Source organism: Schistocerca piceifrons, chromosome 4 (genome assembly GCF_021461385.2).
Source record: "Schistocerca piceifrons isolate TAMUIC-IGC-003096 chromosome 4, iqSchPice1.1, whole genome shotgun sequence".
NCBI lineage: Eukaryota > Metazoa > Arthropoda > Insecta > Orthoptera > Acrididae > Schistocerca > Schistocerca piceifrons.
Window position 1 is genome coordinate 209442673 of NC_060141.1, and position 22435 is coordinate 209465107.

A 22435-nucleotide genomic window follows, 5' to 3' on the forward strand; every position below is an offset into this window, starting at 1 on the left:
ATGTTCATTTTAATGAGCTACGCATGTCTAAGATTTCAAAAATATTAAAATTATATTATTATTATATTAAAATATTTTGTATAAGTCGTTCACATCAGGTCTTATACATTCCTTCAGTAGATCTTCCAATAAATTCCAATTCAGTTAATAGATTATCCGAAAAGCATTTTTCCGAAATTTGAGAAGTACTTGCGTCATGCAGTTATTTTAAGAACTGTAACAGCAACAAACTTTCAGAACTTCGACAATTTCATGATTTAAACCGTAGAAAATCGAAGCATACTCTCAGCGTTATCAATATTTCACTTACTGGTAGCTCAAAGATTGGGAAGACAGGTCTGGAGACAATAGCTATACGATAACCTTATATCTTTGTCGTTTCGTCCCTTTCTGTAAAGTCTCAGTCAGTTTCTACTGGTTTGCCGGTCCTACATGTGAACTAACAAATCGTGTAGGATTTGTTGTTGCTGGCATAATGGATGCCGTCACATGGCTGAAATTGAAACGTGACTGTATGAACCGTTTATTGCTGAGGGTGTTATAGTGCTTAATGATTCTATATAAGTTGGACAAATAACTTTTCCTGCTTATTCTGCTCCCTTGAGAGGAGAATATGCAGGTGTGAATACATATATTTATGAGTATCAACCAGTAACCTCCCCATATCCTCTCAGTTTCTCCAGACAATCTCTGCAATGTGTGAATCTGTGAGTACATGTGGATAATTTTTCTGTCACGAATGCAAAGACCTTCTTGTGTGTTGTAGGCTGTGTCGTGCCAGTATCGATAGCTTTCCCCAGAGAAGTCTATCAAAGCTGTTTCCTTGTGAATGACAGCCTCTTCCGCTTGTTTCCTCCGATCGTGGTGAGACGTCCATTTCCAACAACCTTCGTTTTTCTTTTGTTTTTTTTAATGGCCCGAGAGAAAGGCACGGCTGGTAGCGTCGCGACAAGAGGTGGTCACGAGGTCCGAGCGGCCGAAGCCACGAGCTGGAGTACTTCACCGGGGTCAGCGTCAACTACAAGCAACAGGCCGACATCCCGTCGGTTGGTTGGCAACATTCGTGTCGGACGACTGCTCGTGGCCTGACTTTCATCGGCACTTCTCAGTAACCGCTGCGACGTACCGTGGATCCATGGAATTGCTTCCTGATAAACCGGAGTAACATCCTGTAATCCTCGTGGCGATTTGTTTCATTGTCTACCTGCCCTCCTTATTATTTTCTGGTTTGTACCCGACCCTCAGAGTTTTTCTCGGTCGGCTCTTTGGTCGTGAATATAGGCAGTAGTATTGTACTAAGACACTAGTTGTCGCAGATAAAGAAGAGACTTAAATGTCTCAGGAAAAAATATATTATAACACTAGTTGTCGTTTGAAAATTTGTCCCGCTATTATATTGCCTTTCCTTTCTGGTTTGTACCCGATCATTAATGTTCTAATTAATCAGCTCTTGGTCGTAAATACAGCCGGAACAAATGTATTAAGGCACAGGTTGATGTTAAACAAAAGAGGGACCTTGTGGTTAGATTTAGCTGTTAACCAGTTCAATTCTTTGATCGTAATTGCATTTCTCAGTCATTAGTTAGAATCTGAACAACCTGCTGTGCTAAGCAGTTCGTTTCTGTGGTTGAAAGACGGGGCCACTATTAATATATTTTAACTGGATCTTGTGGTTCTGCCGAGTGAGTTCACTTGTAATAAGTGTTCACAAGTAATGTTTTACGACGTTCCTTCAGAGCTGTCTCGGTAACCGACAATTAGTTTAACTTTGAAAATATTAACAGCCAGCTGTCACCAGGGCTTTAGCCAAAACAAAATTGTCAGAAGGGACGGGTTGGGATTCAGTCGCACCTTGGTTGCCGATTGAAATTAAGAGACTGGTTGCTTTGAAGTATGCCTTATCATTGTTATATTGTTTGCTAATCTGATTAACCTTTAAGCACAGGTGCGCATGTTAACTCCGAACCTTTCGACATACAGCTTTCAAATTAAATGTTAATTCATCTGGGTCAGCCGCGCGATCTAGGGCGCCTTGTCACGGTCTGCGCGGCTGCCCCCGTCGGAGGTTCGAGTCCTCCCTCGGGCATGGGTGTGTGTGTTGTCCTTTGCGTAGGTTAGTTTCAGTTAGATTAAGTAGTGAGTAAGCTTAGGGACCGATGACCTCAGCAATTTGGCCCCATAAGACCTTACCACAAATTAAAATTAGATTAAGTCATCTGTTTTGAGTAACTGAATCACTCTTTTCATCAATGGTGCTTATACAGTTTTCATGTGTTGCAGAAGGGCATTTAATAAGACAGACTGTCTCCAGTGCAGTAGTAAACACCACTGTTTCACCCTATAACCGGTGGGTTGCAGGTCTGACCGTCTTTTTATCATTGTCATATTGTTTGCTGTTTTGCAATAACGCACTTCAGATTTCTTTTGCAGAAATTAAAAGCTTATTCAGCTTAAGGTTTAAGGTCAAAAGAGTTTTGCAAATTTGTTCATTCTGTTAAAGAAAATTTTATGGTTAAATACTTCGATTATCTGTAAAAGACAGTTTATACATTGTTAAATAAACAGGTTGTATGAAAAGAAAATTATATTGGTGGGTCCTCCCGCGTTTTCCTTAATTTCAGTAAGTAAAACGTATCAGACATGTTTGAAGTGGCACTCGTGATGCTGCCGTCACCGTGGTAAAACCTAATGCTCTTGGGAACACATCTTGGTAGGATTTTTTCCCCGTTTTTTTTTTTTTTTTTTTTTTTTTTTTTTTTTTTTTTTTTTTTTTTTTGATTGACAGAAAAACATTCCGTTTGCTTCACGAAATGTTTGGGAGGGCTTTAATTTCGCGTAGTTGAGTTTTTCAGTTAATTTTCATGAATAACGCTCAAACAGGTACTCTGGCTTTGTACATGTCGTGAGCGACCGTGTGCCATCAGCAAGTGGACTCCCTTTGATTAATTACCCATCGCATTTTGCTTAAGAAGAGTGTGTACATACAATTCACAAAAGTTGTCATATGACTGAAACCATTTCGTATTTTTTGACCAGACAGAAATTTTTTGAGTGGGGAAACACGTGCAGAAAGTACTAATTACTTTGCACATGTTCATAAGAGTTACTGCAGTTAGCTAATAGTCGTATATTTGTAGTGCAGTTACGTGTTTAAGATCGTGTTATCCTGGAATTTATTTTCCATTTTCGGTCTTCCTACCACATGTAGACGAAGTAGTCATGTAGCAGGGCCGAGCGGTTCTACGCGCTACAGTTTCAATGATGGTGGAATGAACTACTTTCTCTTGCTGTATTACGTGTGGATTTCTTAAGCAATTAATGCACGATTATCCTCCGTTTGCATAGTTTCCAATTTCTCTTTCTTTCATCTTTAAGTTCATCACGCTTGTTTTTCCTCTTAATTTGTGTTTCAAAAAATGATCATTACATAAATAATGGCCTGTAATTTCATTTCGGTTTCAGTGTTAACACAAGTATTTAATGTTGGATGTTAATCACCATAAATCATTGCCAATATCAGTACGGGTTGGTTCCACCTCATCTCAGATTTTTACACTACCTGAATATTGCCCCCCCCCCCCTATCGAAATATAAAAATGAAGTCAGACTTACTTGTCTGCAGGAGCCACGCCAACCCTACGTGTTGTCAGACAGCTTCATTGAGAGTGTTCCGTTGCGTTATTTAATACGAGGGTTTTTCATGAATAGTTATGATAAGCTGTCGTTTCATACATGGTAGATGTGGGTAATATGAAATTCAATGTCCCACCCTTCGCTGAGTGATGACAAGTGCTGTAAGGCCGCGGTATGTGGCAGCTTGCTTGTCTACACGACATAGTTCATTTACGCAAGCAGAGAGGAGCAGCCTATAACTCACACTCAGCAATAGGTTTAAAATTTCCTTGAGACAGACGGACCTAACAGCCTGAACTTTGCAATTCCGGATAGGATAATATCACATTGAGAGGAAGTTGGCAGCTTGCAGAATGTCCTGTACAAGCGGATTGGGCACACACCCCTCCACATGGACAAGAAACGGATAAGCACTTCGTGGAAAACGTAGCTTATAGCTTTAGAGAATTTTTTGCCGTATCGAAACTCTTAACTTTTATGATACATTGATCTCCCTGAAGAATTTGAAAACTAATATACACTCACGGGAAGAAAACACCACGCCAAAAAACAAATGTGCGACACAAACGATAGTTGATAGGCAAGTTTCTGCATCTGAAATATGATATTTATTCAAATTTTGTGACAGTCACATAAAAGCGGAGCTAGAATGCCGGTGAGAGGTGAGTTGATTGTAGTCAAGAACGCCTTTGATGTAACAAAGAGTCTATTTTCAGCACCTCGCTGATTTTGAACGAGGTCGTATAATAGAGCTATGAGAAGCTGAACGTCCCTTTTGCGATACTAGAGAAAGACTTGACAGCAGAGGAGCCACTGTACATGATTGCTTGCATCGGTGGTCACAAGAATGTACGGTCTCATGTAGGCGGCCATGTGACACTACCGAGAGTGAAGGCCATCGTGTTCGGCGTATGACTCTTGTGCATCTTGCTACATCTGCATCACCAATTTCAGCAGCAGTTGGAGTCAAAGTGAGTCAACGAACTGTTACATATCGATAACTTCAAGGACAGCTGACGAGCCAGACGTCCTGTAGCGTGCATTTCACTGAGCCAAAGCACCGCCATTTGCGATGTCAGTGGTGTCAAGTGAGAGCTTATTGCAGGGCAGCGTCGAGGTCTGTTGTGTTTTCCAGTGAAAGCTGGTTTTGCTTCAATGCCAGTGATGGCCGTGTGATGGTTAGAAGAAGCACAGTTGAGGGCCTGCAGCTAACCTGTCTGCATACTCTGGACCTACACCTGGAGTTACGGTCTGAGCTGCGATTCTGTATGACAGCAAGAGCACTCACCTGGTTATTTCACGCACTCTAACTGCAAATTCGCAAGTCAGTCTGGTGATTCGCCTTCTTGTGCTGCCATAAATGAACAATATTCCAGGGGTTATTTTCCGGATAACGCTCTTCCACATTCCGCTGTCGCAACCAAATGTACTCTACAGAGTGTCGACATGTTGCCTTGGCCTGATCGATCACCAGATCTGTCTCCAATCGAGAACATACGCGACATAATCGGACGACAACTCCAGCGTCACCCACAAACAGCAATTAACCGTACTTGTATTGACCGACCAAGCCCAACAGGCATGGAACTCCATTCGGCAAACTGTGATCTGACAGCTGTAAAACATAATGCATCCAAGTTTGTACACTCGCATTCAACTTTTGTCGGTTACTCCAGTTATTAATGCACCAGCATTTCATATTTGCAATGCCGTATGCCGTGTTTGCATAAACATTTGATCTTGCAATGTCAGTCACTTAGGTATGTTATCTAGACAAATGTATTCTCTAAGTTTCATTACTCTGCGTTAATATTTTTTTGCTGCTGCGATTTTTTTCCGTTAGTGTGTTTAAAATACATTACTAGTCATTAAAATTGGCTGGCCGGGGTGGCCGTGCGGTTACAGGCGCTTCAGTCTGGAACCGCGTGACCGCTACGGTCGCAGGTTCGAATCCTGCCTCGGGCATGGATGTGTGTGACGTCCTTAGGTTAGTTAGGTTTAAGTAGTTCTAAGTTCTAGGGGATTGATGACCTCAGAAGTTGGGTCCCATAGTGCTCAGAGCCATTTGAACCATTAAAATTGCTACACCAAGAAGAAATGCAGATGAAGAAACAGGTATTCATTGGGCAAATATATTATACTAGAACTGACATATAATTACATGTTCACGCAATTTGGGTGCATAGATCCTGAGCAATCGATACCCAGAACAACCACCTCTGGGGCGTAATAACGGCCTTGATACGCCTGGGCATTGAGTCAAACAGAGCTTGGATGGCGTGTACAGGCACAGCTGCCCACGCAGCTTCAACAGGATACCACAGTTCCTCAAGAGTAGTGACTGGCGTATTGTGACGAGGCAGTTGCTCGGCCACCGTTGACCAGACGTTTCCAGTTAGTGAGAGATCTGTAAAATGTGCTGGCTAGGGCAGAAGTCGAACATTTTGTGTGTCCAGAAGGGCCCGTAAAGGACCTGAAACATGCGGTCGTGCATTATCCTGCTGAAATGTAGGGTTTCGCAGAGATCTAATGAAGGGTAGAGCCACGGGTCGAAACACATCTGAAATGTAACGTCCACTGGTCAAAGTGCCGTCAGTGCGAACAAGAGGTGACCGAGACGTGTAACCAATGGCACCCCATACCATCACGCCGGGTGATACGCCAGTATAGCGATGGCGAATACACGCTTCCTATGTGCGTTCACCGCAATGTCACCAAACTCGGATGCGACCATCATGATGCTGTAAACAGACCCTAGATTCATCCGAAAAAATGAGGTTTTGCGATTCATGCACCCAGGTTCGTCGTTGAATACACCATCGCCGGCGTTCCTGTCTGTGATGCAGCGTCAAGGGTAACCGCAGCCATGCTCTCCGAGCTGATAGTCCATGCTGCTGCAAACGCTGTATAACTGTTCGTGCAAATGGTTGTTGTCTTGCAAACGTCCCCATCTATTGACTCAGGGATCGAGACGTGGCTGCACGATCCGTTACAGCCCTGCGGATTAGATGCCTGTCACCTCGACTGCTAGTGATACGAGGCCGTTGGGATCCAGCGCGGCGTTCCGTATTACCCTCCTGAACCCACCGATTCCATATTCTACTAACAGTCATTGGATCGCGACCAACGCGAGCAGCAATGTCGCGATACGATAAACCGCATTCGCGATAGGCTACAATTCGACCTTTATCAAAGTCGGAAACGTGATGGTAGGCATTTCTCCTCCTTACACGAGGCATCACAACAATGTGTCACCAAGCAACGCCGGTCAACTGCTGTTTGTGTATGAGAAATCGGTTGGAAACTTTCCTCAGGTCAGCACGTTGTAGGTTTCGCCACCGGCGCCAACCTTGTGTGAATTTTCTGAAAAGCTAATCATTTGCATATCACAGCATCTTCTTCCTGTCGGTTAAATTTCGCGTCTGTAACAAGTCATTTTCGTGGTGTAGCAATTTTAATGGTCAGTAGTGTGTAAGTGCATTTAGTGATAAGTTGTTGGGCGGGAGGGAGGGGGGAGAGGGGAAGGGGGAGTTAGTTCATGACGACATGACGGCCCATGACACTCCTCTTGGCCGGCCGAAGTGGCCGTGCGGTTCTAGGCGCTGCAGTCTGGAACCGCGAGACCGGTATGGTTGCAGGTTCGAATCCTGCCTCGGGCATGGATGTGTGTGATGTCCTTAGGCTAGTTAGGTTTAACTAGTTCTAAGTTCTAGGGGGCTAATTACCTCAGAAGTTGAGTCCCATAGTGCTCAGAGCCATTTGAACCATTTGAACACTCCTCTTCTCCAGCCTCCTCCCCCTGCCCCCTGTTAGATGTTAGATCCGCACGTCTCTGTGTTAATGTTTGGAATGGGGAGGGCAGTGAGGTCATTGCACCGCTGTTCATAATGTATGGCAGAATTCATAAGTCGTTTGTTGTGAACAGGCGATGAATCTCTACACAGGCGCTAACTGTGGCAGGTACATTAGGGTTATAGCTGCACGGCACGCACAGCCCATATATCGAAGGACGACCAGGGCAGCCACCGGGTCAGATGCGAGTTCGGCGGATGGTCGAGGGGGGGTGGGGGCGGGGGTGGGGGCGGCGCGGGCTCACAAGCAGATTACTGGTGTGCAGGTGCCGCGACGGCCGCATGCCGATGAGCGGGAGCCCCGACCGCACACTGCTCGCTGCCGGGCCGGCGCGACGGCGCGCTTTCCGGCCAGCTCTGGATGGAATTCCGGTCCGGGTCGCCTAATGGACCTCTGGCCGCGGGCGCCGCCTCCAGCATTGTCCGCCTCCGCTGGCGATGCAGCCAATTGTCTGGCGGGGCGGGTGGTGCGGTCTGGAACAGGCGCCCCGCCTCCTTTTGTTGCAACGACTGTTTACGTTGGAATTACCCCATTGTGTGGCGTCTCTACAGAGGCACGTATCCAATACCCTAGTTTGTGCTGACCGCTCCATTTCCTTTAAAAGGCGTCTGCTGGTCTGGCAGTCGCAATGATAGTACCTGTAAGTATTTCAAGAGGACGTTATGAAACTACGAATTTTTTTTGGATGATATACTTAACGGTTCGCAGAATGTCTGTTAGCTTTTTCCTCTGCTTCTCATCTCTGTGAGATGTTTCTGTGGTATCGATAGCTAGGATGCCACGGCGCAGCTGCCAGTTAAATTGGCACTACGACAGACGCCGACGACAGCGCCCTCTAGCCGGCGCTGGAGAGCTCTACTAGCATCGCTCCAGATTCTGCCCCTTTTTATCAGGTGCAGACTGCCAGGAAACATCGCTTCAGCCTTGTTTGCTATTCAGACTTTGCATCAGTTACGATGGGGCCACAACGTCGCACCTACGTGTCATCACCTAAAGTTATGTAATATGTTTGCATATGTTTATACACTAGTAAAGGTGCTTTAACTGTACTTGCAGTACCGCCGTGTATTGCCTTTTCCTGCTCCTACCCACGCGCCGCTTTCGAGGAGGGATACAAAAGTTTCAGCTTACACACTGCTGCGTGACGGAAAAGAGAGAACCGTAAGGTTATGTCACTTTTTGATTACAACGTTCATAGTTTACACTTTGCTTGCCCCACGCTGGCTCCAAACTATGTAGTGGTTACCTTACCGCACTTTCCTAAGATTTACGAGGAGTAGTAATAAAGTTTTGGTTATCAGTAAAAAAATAAAGCTATTTCATCCATCTTTTGTTTGTTTACAAGCGCATAGTTAAAGTACAAGTCGTGATGTAATCGAGCCCGAGACATATTCAGAATTCTTCGATACTCTTTATATATTTACATGGCCATACAAAACGATATCGACCAAAATTCATCAGTTCACACAAGACTATTTACATCACATACGTTTAGAATCAATTTTGAAGCCTTAAAATAAAATATCTGTAAATTTAGATTACCAAGTTTTGGGTTGGGTTGTTTGGGGGAAGAGACCAAACTGAGAGGTCATCGGTCTCATCGGCTTAGGGAAGGAAGGGAAAGGAAGTCCGCCTAGCCCTTTCAAAGGAACCATCCCGGCATTTGCCTGGAGCGATTTAGGGAAATCACGGAAAACCTAAATCAGGATGGCTGGACGCGGAATTGAACCGTCGTACTTACCAAGTTTTGCAAAATTGTTATCAATTAATGCCTTTCATACGACGTAAACCTCTGTATAGTGGGGGCCGTTACTGAATGAATTTATTAAAGAAAAATTTGATAAATTTGATTTTTATTTTTCACTGGATGTTCGTCAGTGCCTTCTGCCTGGCGGCTAGTTACAGCAGATCAGTCACGTTGCAAGAAACCAGACAGAACCACTTTGAAACTCACGTGTTGAGCCATCAGCAGCTACACTGACGTGTTGCTGACGTGGTAACGCTACCGAACTGCGCGTCTACGATTTGGCCGACCAATAGGGAGGTTTGGAGGCGGTCAAGTGGGGGTGGAACCGCGGCTAGCCGCTGGGAGCGGACACGCCGTCCGGTCTCTTCTGCTCGCAGCTTCCAACCCGACCAGACGTTCTCCTCTCCGGCTCTCTCGGGCGGCAGCCCATTCAGTCTTGGTGGCTTCTCCGGGCCTGCCTTTCCTTTCTATGACATTAAACATTCATGCAGTTAAAATATGCTTGATTTTTCACCTCAACGGGTGCTTACTGCTTTCCCCTCCCGGCCAATCCTGACACGTTAACACCTCTTTGCTTTAAATGTTATTTCTGTACTTCTTATTTTGGCACGAATTTAGTGGTTGTCGGATAATGTAGACGATGGCATCAACGCTAATGAAGGTTAATTTGCTGAGAAATGGAAAAATATGTACTTGTGCAGGCGATTTCTCAGTTTCCCTGCAAGAGTGGAGGCTTGCCATACACCTATCTTTTGGCTGCTGTCCCGACCGTGGCTGGCACTGAACTAATTCTCTTCTAGCAGGAGTTCTGTTGAAAGTTGATCGACATAATCAGTAGAACATCAGAGGGAAGGCACACGCGGGAGAAAATGCGTCTGTTCTGGTAAAATCTACTATATTGCTCCTCCAATAAAATATAATACATTCGCGAGTTAGCCTGATACACAAGAACGGCAGCCCAAGCAGGGCACTTCATACAACTAATCCAATATCACCTTAAACAGCACCCGGTACATTGCCTGCTGCACGATCAGCAACATAACTACGAGCGCTTGTGAATGTGAACTCTGAGATGAATTTCACTATCGCGAGCGGAACGGTCCATGGCTGCAAAATGTGCACAAAGCTCTCTCGCCGACGCTAAGATGGCGGCTGGTCCCGAACTCACGATCTTCGTAATTGCTCACTGACGCTCAGCTCGATCAGTTAGACACAACTGAGCGATCATAACGTCCCTCACACTTCTATGGCCGACGAGCCGTCTACACAGTAAGCTTCCGCCTACAAGAAGAGGGCCGTACATTACCCCAACGAGCGCTGCGGTTACCTTTAGCTCCCCCGTGCAGCGATCAGAAGCAATGTTCCAGGGGTTTGGGGCTGCTGAAAAGGTGGCAACTTGCCCGAAAACGGTGGTCACTCTCGTGTCCTTCCTCGGCAGGTAGCAATGGCCTCAATTTAAACTAACGGCTAGCTTACATGTGCCAGTATTTGCCATCTTGTGATTTTGTAGAATAAATCAAATTAGCATCTAGAAAATTCGTCCGCTCCGACGAGTCCATAGTCCGCTGGTTAGGCATGCCGACGATTATCTCAGATCATGGGGGAAAATTAGTCTGATAGCGAATAGTTAAAGATTAATGATGAAGACGTTTGAAATAACAATTCAGTCAACTCGAGACGCATATAAAATGGGAGGCAATTTTCGTAATAAGCAGAATCTGATGTCACAGGCATTGATTTAATTTCCTCAGTGCACTCAGCCTTTCTCAGTGAGTTGGGCCATGCAGCAGTAGAGAGTGGTGGTAGGCCTTGTGGCCAGTCCACGAAAAGTCTGCCCTCTGCAAGAAGTTGTGGAATAATGAGATACGTCGTGTTTTGTGATGCGTTAGCAAGGAGACATTGTAGTTGTAACTAACGGCTCATGGAAGCGAATGAATATTATATTTGTTATACCGATTTTTGTAGAGTTAAAATGCAGATTTTCAAAGTGCAGATTTTTTTTTTTAATTTCGCAATTAGTGATTCACCAGACGTTCAAAATACTAGCATCAATGGATGTTCTGTGTACAAAGGAGACCCTTAGCATTAACATACCCCTAAAAGTAGATAACCAAGCTAACTTCAAGAAAATCAACAAGTACAACACTATATTTTGGTAAAGTGTATGTAGCTCTCCATATGACTCCATCCAAAATAACGACAGACGTCCTTTCCGAGGACAACTCATTATTTAATCAGTATTTAATCGGCCTATTACGACGTCCATATTATAGAAATTCCATCGTAGATGTGCCCAGAAGTAAGTTTTCCATCACATGCATCGGTGGTTAGGTGTTGCAGACGTTGCCAGTGATGTCAAACAAGTCCGAATAACGCAAAAGAAAGTCCCCCAGCCGGCCGGAGTGGCCGTGCGGTTCCAGGCGTTACAGCCTGGAACCGAGCGACCGCTACGGTCGCAGGTTCGAATCCTGCCTCTGTCATGGATGTGTGTGATGTCCTTAGGTTAGTTAGATTTAATTAGTTCTAAGTTCTAGGCGACTGATGACCTCAGAAGTTAAGTCGCATAGTGTTCAGAGCCATTTGAACCAAAGTCCCCCACCCCCCACCCCCACCCCTCACCCCATCTCTGTGAAGTACCAGAAATCACAAGAGGACTGGAAGCTCCGGTTTTTGAAGACAGGAGAATAATAATCGAGGCGATAGTAGAGAAAGTGGAAATTAGTGATGGATTCAGCGTGTTGTATTTGGCAAAGATCACTGCCCTCTGGGTTCCGACAATGCTCACATCCACTCAAAAATTCAACCGAGCCGAGGAAGCGGCGTAACTGTGATGCTGGATGTCTTTTTCGGACTACCGTGGTGTGGTGCTAATGGATTATGCTCGTAAGGGCCAACCGTCACAGGTGCTTTCAATCAAAATCTCCTGGCGATCTTACGAGAGGATGTCAAGCCGAAGCGAGTCGGGAACTTTTCAACGGGAATGTTTCAACTCCATACAACGCCTCATCTTATTCTGATCAGTACAGTCACGCACGCTTCTTCCTTGGGTTATGAAATTATGCCCACTCCAATAGTTCCGTGACATGGCGTCTACTGACTTCTTCTTCTTTCCTCATATGAAGAAACCATTACGTCGCATTCCCATTTGAGTTCACGAAGCGTTTCCGTAATACTCGTGTGTTCATCGAACCTATCTGTAACAAATTTAGCATCACGCCTCTGAATTCCTCCGATAGCTTCCTTTAATTCGACCTGGTGGGGATCCCAAACATGCGAACAGTACTGTAGAATGGATCGGACTAGTATTCTACACGCTTCTCCTTTGGAGATGAGCTACGCTTCCTCAAAATTCTCCCAATAAATGGAAATCTACCGCTCGACTTCTCTACTGCCCTGTTTTCGTGTACGTTCCCTTTCATCTCGCCTAGATATCTGTCGTCGTGACTGTGTTTTGACTGTGTTAAGCAGCACACAGCTAATGCAGTAATGGAAGATTAAAGAGATTATTTTTCCTACGTGCCTGTATTAACTTACGCTTTCCTATACTTTGCGCAAGCTGACATTAATGAAAGACCACAGAAATTTTGTGAAACTCACCCTGTATCCTCCTGTAGTCACTCAACGACGACACTTTCCCGCACACTACAACGACGTCAGCAAACTGTTGCAGATTGTTGCTCACTCTGTCCATCACATCATTTATGTACATAGAGAAGAAGAGCAGTCTTATCACTGCTGCCTGCGAGGCTACTGACGATACTCGTTGTCTTTGACGAACAATTGCCCTCCAGCACAGTGTATTGGTCCAGTTGCGTAAGAAGTCTTCGGGCCACAAACGTATCAGGAAACCATTCCGTACTGTCGGACCTTCATTAACAATCTGCAGTGGAGCACAGTGTCAAATGCTTTCCGCTATGGGCTCTGTCTGTTGCCCTGCATCCATAGTTTGCAGAGTACCTTGTAAGGGAAGGGCAAGCTGAGTTACGCACGAGAGATCCTTTGCAAATCCGTGGTGATATGTGGCCGGAAACTTTGGTACCTCAGGAAAATTTATTACATTTGAAGTGAACCATGAATTTACTTTCAATATTTTTTCTTATAGAATTTACTTTATTTACTGGCGATTCATCAAGAGCATTGACAAATTTAATCGCACTAGGTGAGCGTGGAAGTAGTTGCCAGGAAGCAACTGATGGAAAATTACTTTTAACAAATGTAAAATTATTCCTAAAAACTTTTTCAAAACAGTTTTAAAATTATAAGCAGAAAAGCACACTCGAAATATCAAGTCACAATTTAACAAATCTGAATTTTATTCCTAAAAGCCTTTTCAAAACAGACTTAAAATTACAAGCAGAAAAGCACCCTCGAAATATCAAGTTACAGTTTTATTTAGAGGCAAGAACAATATTAACAGTAGGAGCCTTCGGGCTGAGAAGCTTGCCTGCTCTCTTTCAACACGGCCGTAGTCATGACCGCTCGCAACAACATCTGAAAGAGTACACTGGTGCAAATCTGCAACACACCGGATTACTTTAAACAAAAATTTTTAACAACTCACACAAACATGTAAACTATGCACCCCGTAAGGGGAACGGAAATGGTAGAACCCTCAAATTATTTGCCACCGAAAGTGCAATTTTTTCTCAAAGGACTCTTAGGGTGGACGGGTGGCAAGCTTATAACCTAAAATGACTATTTAAATGAAACCCATAAAATGCAGACTTACATAAAATGTACAACATGCTCTACATTACACATATACCACCTCGCAAGATGATAAGCAAAATAGAAACATATTTCAGGAATTCGGCCTTTAAGAAATAAATTCGTCAACACCGAATCCGACAAACATGACAGGGGCAGCTATTAACGTACGGCGGACTGACAGACAGACAGACGGACACTAACTGCCTAACAAATGCGGACGAGAGACAGACGAGCAAGCTGGGGATGAGAGGCTGACTAAGAAACACGTAGAAGTTAACAAGTAAATGAAACAACACATCGCAAATCACTTCACTTATAATAAACTGCGATGTCTGACGAAGACCTGGCGCAGCACCTCCACAACGTTCTCCCGAACCGTCCGCTACCAGCCGCTTCAACGGATTCAGGAAGGCGCGCCGATCTCCCGTCTCACGGCGTCGCAGCTCGCCCCGGCCAGACCGATGTCGTAGGTTGGCTCCTGCTGCTCTCGTGTCGACCGCGAAGCCACTATCCTTCGCTATACGGCGCGGCCCACTGGACTGACGTGGCAACCTCACATGTGCCGACGCTCAAGACGGACAAGTCATCTTGTGTCCCAGTGCGCGATCGATCACCGATCGATCCAACCGCCAATGCCCATTGCGCGAACAAACTCGAGCAGACTGGCGGCCTAACACATACTAGCACTTCTGACAACAGACACTGACTGCCGCACAAATGCGAACGAGAGACAGACCAACAACCGGTGACGAGTGACTGACCCAGACTCACACCGACTGACCAACTGCCTATTCTCGGCGAGACTGCCCGACACTGAGGCGGCTGACCATCTGACTAGACTCAGACTGACCCCTTGCGGAGCTCATAGCGCCGCTTAAATGCACGTGAACAGGCAACTTTTCCGCTTTCCCACCACAGGGAGACACCAAATCTGCGATTACCACAGCGGCGCCACCACCAGAAACGGAAAGCGACTGCTTTACACTACGCGCTGCGGCGCGCTCTTCAAACCAGCAAATTTTGCTACGTCTCAGAAGAATGAATTTGTTCAGGAATTATACAGCAAACCGATGTTAAGGTATTGATTTCTAATTGGATATAGTAGGAAAATAGTTCATCTACATACTGTTTCCAAATCTCGACGGATCTATTTACCAATGTAGGCATTCTGCTTGTACACAAGCCTAAGGTGCTCTAGCTATTTTGGCAATATTTCCTCACCGTCATTGGGATGCCCGCGCGTTCGTGAAGTAGATGACAACTTATCGCTTCTAGATACTGCTTCGAATGCTTTTGTTTTCTGTAAACACTGTGTCCCAGATACCCAATATTTTTTTTCAGTAGACCATAATGTCCAGAAAAGGAAGCTTTCCATACCATTCAACCGCGTTTGCTAACCTGTGGAGAAGACAAAATAATCTGGATATGATTCATTAGCCTCTACAGGAAACATTGCCCGGGACTTAATTGTAATCCACAGTCCCTCTCTCTTTGGTTCCAGAAAGTCGTAGAGACGGTCACGTACTGGGGAAGAAAGACTGGTAAGTGACATTATGCCTGCCTTGTCGGAGGAAGTGGAAGAGGCTTATCTGCTCACACTAAAATAATTTTGAGGTGGATGAGAAGTGTAGCTACTTTTTATGACTGTTCTGGGGTGCAGAATATCATGGAAATCGGCAAGTATAGAGAAAGAATCGTTGGCAGACAATGATTTCGTAAAGGCTTTATCGAAGGATAGATGGAAAGGCATGTATGGACACCTTGCCAAAAGCAGGTGTCGCTCCAGAAACGCAGCCATTACACTGACGTTAGAAGGTATTCTAAAAAATCTAAAATTATTTAATTTATTCGGTTGTTTACCATGGTCGGATTAGGAACTAATGTCATCTCCCAAAACTTTTTTTTTAAGAAGCTCTCCATCTGTTATACCTTACTAACAGCTTCAAGGTATAATATTATCGACTTCAGAATTGTAATTTACATAGATGCTGGATTAATGAACATTCACGTCGATTATAATTTCAGACGTTCTACAAGAACGTACGAAGACTACAGTGGAATTTACAATTAAATCGAATCCATCAGAATATCACCGACTTGTTGTATACCAGTGAACCTGGCAATGTTTCGCAATTACTAAATATATATAGGAATTATATACACTTCCTGATCTCACTCTGTCTCTCTGTTTCTCTGCCTCATCCTCCCCACTCTGTTGGTTTATCTCCTTCTCCTCCTCACCCCTCTCTGTCCGTTACATCCTGTCCCCCTCCCGGTACACCTCTTCTTCCCCCTGTCTCTCTACACCACCTTCTCCCCACTCTCTCTGTCCATCTTCTCTATCTATGCTCGTTTACCACCTCCCCCATCTCTCTCCATTTCCTCTTACCCCTCTTGCTAATCTAAAGCCTTCGTTTATTGTTGTAGCCACCTAAATATTGATTGGGAATTGAAGTCGTTTTAAAATAAATGGGTAAAGAGATTGTGATCATTGGTACATGGAGTGTGAGAGACCTCTCTTGGTGCTGGATCTGTACGAGGGGCTTTCAATAAAGAATGCATATTTGTTTCTCGGAATTTGTTTCTCGACTTCGTGAAATATTCTTACCTCAGCCCCTATAGTTTCATGAAGTTCCAATAGGTGGCGGCCATACACATGGCCTTCAAACTGGCATCTATAACTGAGGCGCAGTTCAAGTAGAGAGCTGTCAATGAGTTTCTTTTGGCGGAAAACCAGAGCATCGCAGATATTCATAGGAACTTACAGAATGTCGACGGAAACCTGACAGGGAACAAAAGCACGGTGGGTCGGGTGAGGCGTCTGTCATCATCGCAACGAGGTCGCTCAAACCTGTCTAGACTTCCGCGTGTTGGCCGGCAGCGTACAGCTACGTCTCCTGCAATGTTGGAGCGTGCGGACACTCTCATTCTAGGTGATCTATGGATCACAATCGAACACCTCGCTGCTCACTGGACGTTTCTGTTAGCACTCTCAGCCGGTAAAGTCATGGCGACGGTCTACTGGGATGATGAAGGGGTTATTGTGCTTGATGTCCTACCTTATGGAGCAACGTTCAACTCTTAAGAATATTTCTCTACTCTAAGGAAATTGAAGATACGTCTTCAGCATAATCGTCGCCACAAAAATGCAAACAAACTTCTCCATGATAACGCAAGGCCTCACAAAAGTCTGCGCACCCGAAAAGGGCTCATAAAACTTCATGGGACTGTTTTCCCTCACTTACCCTACAGCCCAGTTCTCGCACCTTCCGACTTCCATTTCCCTGGCCCAACGAAGAATGCACCTCATGGGAAACAGTACGTGGATGATGAGGAGATTATTAATGCAGCAAGACTTTGGTTTGGACCTCGACCAATAGAGTGGTACCGCGCGGGATTACAGCGCCTCCCATTGAGGTGGCGAAAGACCGTCGAGTTGAACGAAGATTCTGTTGAAAAATAAGGTTTTCTAGCCAAAAGAGTGGGTAATAATATGATGTATTGGAATCGTGAATAATAAAAACCTACTTCAGAGAAAACAAAAGTTTGCAGTACTTATTGAACGGCCCTCATAGCTACAATTCCCGTATCTCTCATATTTTATATCTTAAAACGGATAGAATTAGAAAGTTTCGGCAATTCCGATATCGTAGAAGTATTCCACGCATAAGCCCGTAGCTGGACGCGGTGGCTGAGTGGTTTTAGGCGCTTCAGTCCGGAACCGTGTGACTGCTACGGTCGCAGGTTCGAATCCTGCCTCGGGCATGGATGTGTGTGATGTCAGGTTAGTTAGGGTTAAGTAGTTCTAAGTTCTAGGGGACTGATGACCTCAGATGTTAAGTCCCATAGTACTCAGAGCCATTTGAGCCATTTGAACTCATAAGCCCATATGCCATAAATACTTATTTCCTGTTTTCGTTTAAATCCGACTGCGGAAGAAGAAAACAAAACAGCACACAGTTGAGTATACAATTTTTGTTCAAAAATAAATAAGGAGACACACTACCTACAGGAGAAACAATTTGTTTAATGGTTTAAAAGACTTACTTACCTATTATACTTAAAACTGCCAGAAAGAAAACCAAACCGCACATTTTCACAACACAGCATTTTCTTTCCTGTGGTCAGTTTTAACAGAAAACCTGTACGTCGCTGTTTACAATAGAGTAATTCTATGTCCGTCCATCGTGTAAAAGTCTGAAGTAAGTTTGTGAAGTCATATTCGAGACAGTTGATAACAACATCAAGCAACGACTTGTCTTTGTATGGTAATATATGATAATTAAAAAACAGTCTTGATCGAAAATTTCTTTTAATCGAAGTGACCGGTTTCAATCATTAAGGATCATCTTCAGACTCCAGAACGGCAGGTGGGCTTCCATGGAGCAGGCAGAACTGACATCACTGTTTTTTAATTGTCATATTAATGTAACATCGCTGATTATATTTTCAAAAATTTTAGTAATATATGTTAGTCAACTTAATTTTGTTGTAATGTCTATGATTAAATCGATGAAATAATGCTAGAGATTGTTGATAAGAAGGTTAACCAACTATTTGTCTTGGTATAGTAATATGTCTTTGATTAAATCGATAAAGTAATTATCGAGATTGTTGATAACAACGTTAACAAAACCACTCATATTTATATAGTAATATATGTTTATCAAACTAAATGTATTATAATACCTATGATGAAAATCAAAAATGTAATGCGAAGAAAAGGAAAAAATGACGTAGATAAAACGATAAAAAGGAAAGGGAGGCCAGGAGTTAAAACGTCTTCAAAAATGTGAAGTATATGGGCGCAGTGAGGAGTAAATGGAGAGGCTATCACTTAGAGATACGCAAGTTGATTGTATATGAAACCTGAGAAATATTTAAATTGGACAGAGTTGCGCAGCCGATTATTCTATAATTCAGTTTACGAAAACGATTGTACAATTCCGGCACGGAAGCACAAGAACTTATGTGAAGTTTGGAGAGGAAAGAAAGGTGCTGACAGGCTGGAGCTGCGACGCTGGAAGCCCGTCGGTAATAACATAGCATAAACGTGATTCAGGCGAGCAATATACTGATGCTGACTTTAATCTGTGTAATAAGAGACATACACCGGTAACCAAAACATTATGACCAGCTGCTTAATAAAACTATTAATGGTCTACGTTTTGAACGCAGTACAACGACGATTCTACGTGACATGGCTTCGACAATACCATGGTAGATATCGGGAGATATGTGGCACCAAATTCCACCCACAGAACACAAAGTTCCCGTAAATTTCGAGGAGATGTTACGTGGACGCGGAGCTAAGAATCCAATATTATCTAGTTTGCCAATGGAAGGATAAGGTAAGTTGCTGAACTATATTTACAGCGGAGATTATGAATAATGATAGATACTGCAAGCATGTTGAAAAGACGAGCGGTTCTTGTACTACTGTTCAGATCAGATGATGAACATTACAGTAGGAGACTGGTGAAAGATGGTAGTCACACTGCTAGGCCACTCGTGTATTGTTCCTACAGTAGTAGAGAGATGGAAGTGCGTTTACTGAGATTGACATTCAACACCAAAGAAATAGCAATGGCTGGATACGTCACTTCTATGATTTATGTAGCTATACACAACGTTATCGACATTCCCTAACTGGAACAGACTTGCAACAACATCTCATGCGCCGTGCGTAAGGATTGGCCACCAGCAGAATACACATCCTCCTACCACCAAGCACTTCCAAAATGCTCACAACTTTTTGGAAGAATGACAACTCGGATAGAACAGCGCCACTAAATACAGGGTGAGGCCGAATGAGAGTAGCGGTGGTCGAGCTCACTATTTTGACCAATTGGGAGGTTCTAGAAACTTCCTGGCAGATTAAAACTGTGTGCCGGGCCGCGACGCGAACTCGGCACCTTTGCCTTTCGCGGCAATTGCTCTACCAACTGAGCAACCCAAGCACGACTCACGCCCCGCCCTCACAGCTTCACTTCTGCCAGTACCTCGTCTCCTACCTTCCAAACTTTACAGAAGCTCTCCTGCGAACCTTGCAGAACTAGCACTCCTGAAAGAAAGGATATTGCGGAGACATGGCTTAGCCACAGCCTGGGGGATGTTTCCAGAATGAGATTTTCACTGTGCAGCGGAGTGTGCGCTGATATGTAACTTCCTGGCAGATTAAAACTGTGTGCCGGGCTGAGACTCGAACTCGGGACCTCGGGAACTCGACTCCCGAGTTCGAATCTCGGCCCGGCACACAGTTTTAATCTGCCAGGAAGTTTCATATCAGTGCACACTCCGCTGCAGAGTGAAAATCTCATTCTGGGAGGTTCTCGTTTACCTGTTTCTGCAATGCAATTCCTTGACAAAAGTTGACAGCTGCTATTATAGTATCTATCAAAAACAACAGACCACTTTCGTTGCCTGGTACTCGGACAAAGAAAGTAGCTAAGCACTCATTACCCCGTTGAAGCCGACGTCACTAAAGACGGGACGTAAGCTGGGATTAAACAACGCTGGCCGGAGTGGCCGTGCGGTTCTAGGCGCTGCAGTCTGGAGCCGAGCGACCGCTACGGTCGCAGGTTCGAATCCTACCTCGGGCATGGATGTGTGTGATGTCCTTAGGTTAGTTAGGTTTGAGTAGTTCTAAGTTGTAGGCGACTGATGACCTCAGAAGTTAAGTCGCATAGTGCTCAGAGCCATTTGAACCATTTGATTAAACAACGGTGGAGGAAGAAATCGGCAGTGTCTTTCGCCCTATGACGATCCCAGAGCTTTCCACCAGATGTTTAAAGAAGATTCAAAAATAACGGCACAGAAGGGAGCGTCAAAATCTTCTCAGTGCGTCTCAAATCCTATCACTCACAGAAACGGAAATGAACGGAGCAGTACTGCCACAGACTTGCTGTTTTTTGAAAACATAGAAAGTTAGTCCATTTTCGCTACAGTCATTCATTCTGTATGTGTGTGATTACTACTTTTGCATTTTATTAAACTTTATTTCAATTCTTCATTAGTCTATAACAAGTGGAACACAGGTTGCCGTTCTTAAAGCAGAAAAATTTTGTCAAGAAAAGTATCTCTGAGCGTACCCCAAGATTGCTCTGTAGCATCATTTCTGTCAACAATGCATATGAATGAACTGGTCGGAAGCTCCATTACGCTGTCCGCGGATGATGCGGTTGTGTATAGAAGATCTGCAACGCTAGAAAATTGTAGCGAAAGCAGGAATACCTGCTGAAAATTAACACTTGGTGCAATGTTTGGTAGCTGACCCTCAAGATGAACAAACGCAAACTACTGGACATAAATTGGCAAAGTGTTGTGTTGGCAGAAGAGCCAACACCGTACTACTAGTGGAGGCCGAAATGCGCGCGTTTTAGCTCACGCAGGCTGTCGTGAGGTCTGGAACATGACAAGGAATTAGAATTCAGAAAGCGGACGTAATTAGTTTGATACTTAACTTTAATCCATTAATGATGAACGTCGCTCTTGACGGTACATGATTCACAATATCAATCTCAATAGTAACTGAATATGGCGCCTTGCTAGGTCGTAGCAAATGACGTAGCTGAAGGCTATGCTAAACTGTCGTCTCTGCAAATGAGAGCGTATGTAGCCAGTGAACCATCGATAGTAAAGTCGGCTGTACAACTGGGACGAGTGCTAGGGAGTCTCTCTAGACTAGACCTGCCGTGTGGCGGCGCTCGGTCTGCAATCACTGATAGTGGCGACACGCGGGTCCGACGTATACTAACGGATCGCGGCCGATTTAATGGCTACCACCTAGCGAGTGTGACGTCTGGCGGTGACACCACACAAAGAGACCGTTTATTATATGACACGTGGTTGTTGAAGATACGTTAGAAACAGCCACATCGATTAAATATCTGGGAGTGGTTAAAGTGGATCGACCTCGTGAATATAATCGAAGAAGAGACCAACGCCTGACCGAGATTCATTGAAAGAATCGACAGGACGTGTGGTACATTTGTTCACAACGATTTGGGATATTTTACTTCATGACTAGCTTTTAACTTGTGACTGCACCCGCGTACGAATATGTCATATATTTTGCACACGTACGTGTCTGAATTTCTACTGTTTTGTACACTGCTCCTCTAGAGAGGATGTTAAATTTATCTATGGTACGCAGCCATTTGTCATGATCTTTGGTCCTGAAACACTTTGACAAAAATATTGGCTCATTGTAGTCCACATTCGCGCGACCTGTTTGACTAAGTGGGGAGCACAAATAAGAATAAAACTGCACTTCATACTTTAAAAATATTCCACGTCAGGTTAATAAAGGATATAAATACCCTGTGCTTCAGATTTATACTAATTACCCTCTTCTCTTCCCCATCCACATCCTTAGAGGTATAAGAGATATCATACTTCCACACTATTTCTGAACAAAAAAAGTATCATGTACGTACCAAATATTGTTAAACGTTTTCATCAAAATTCAGGAGAAATTTAAATCTCTCCCCT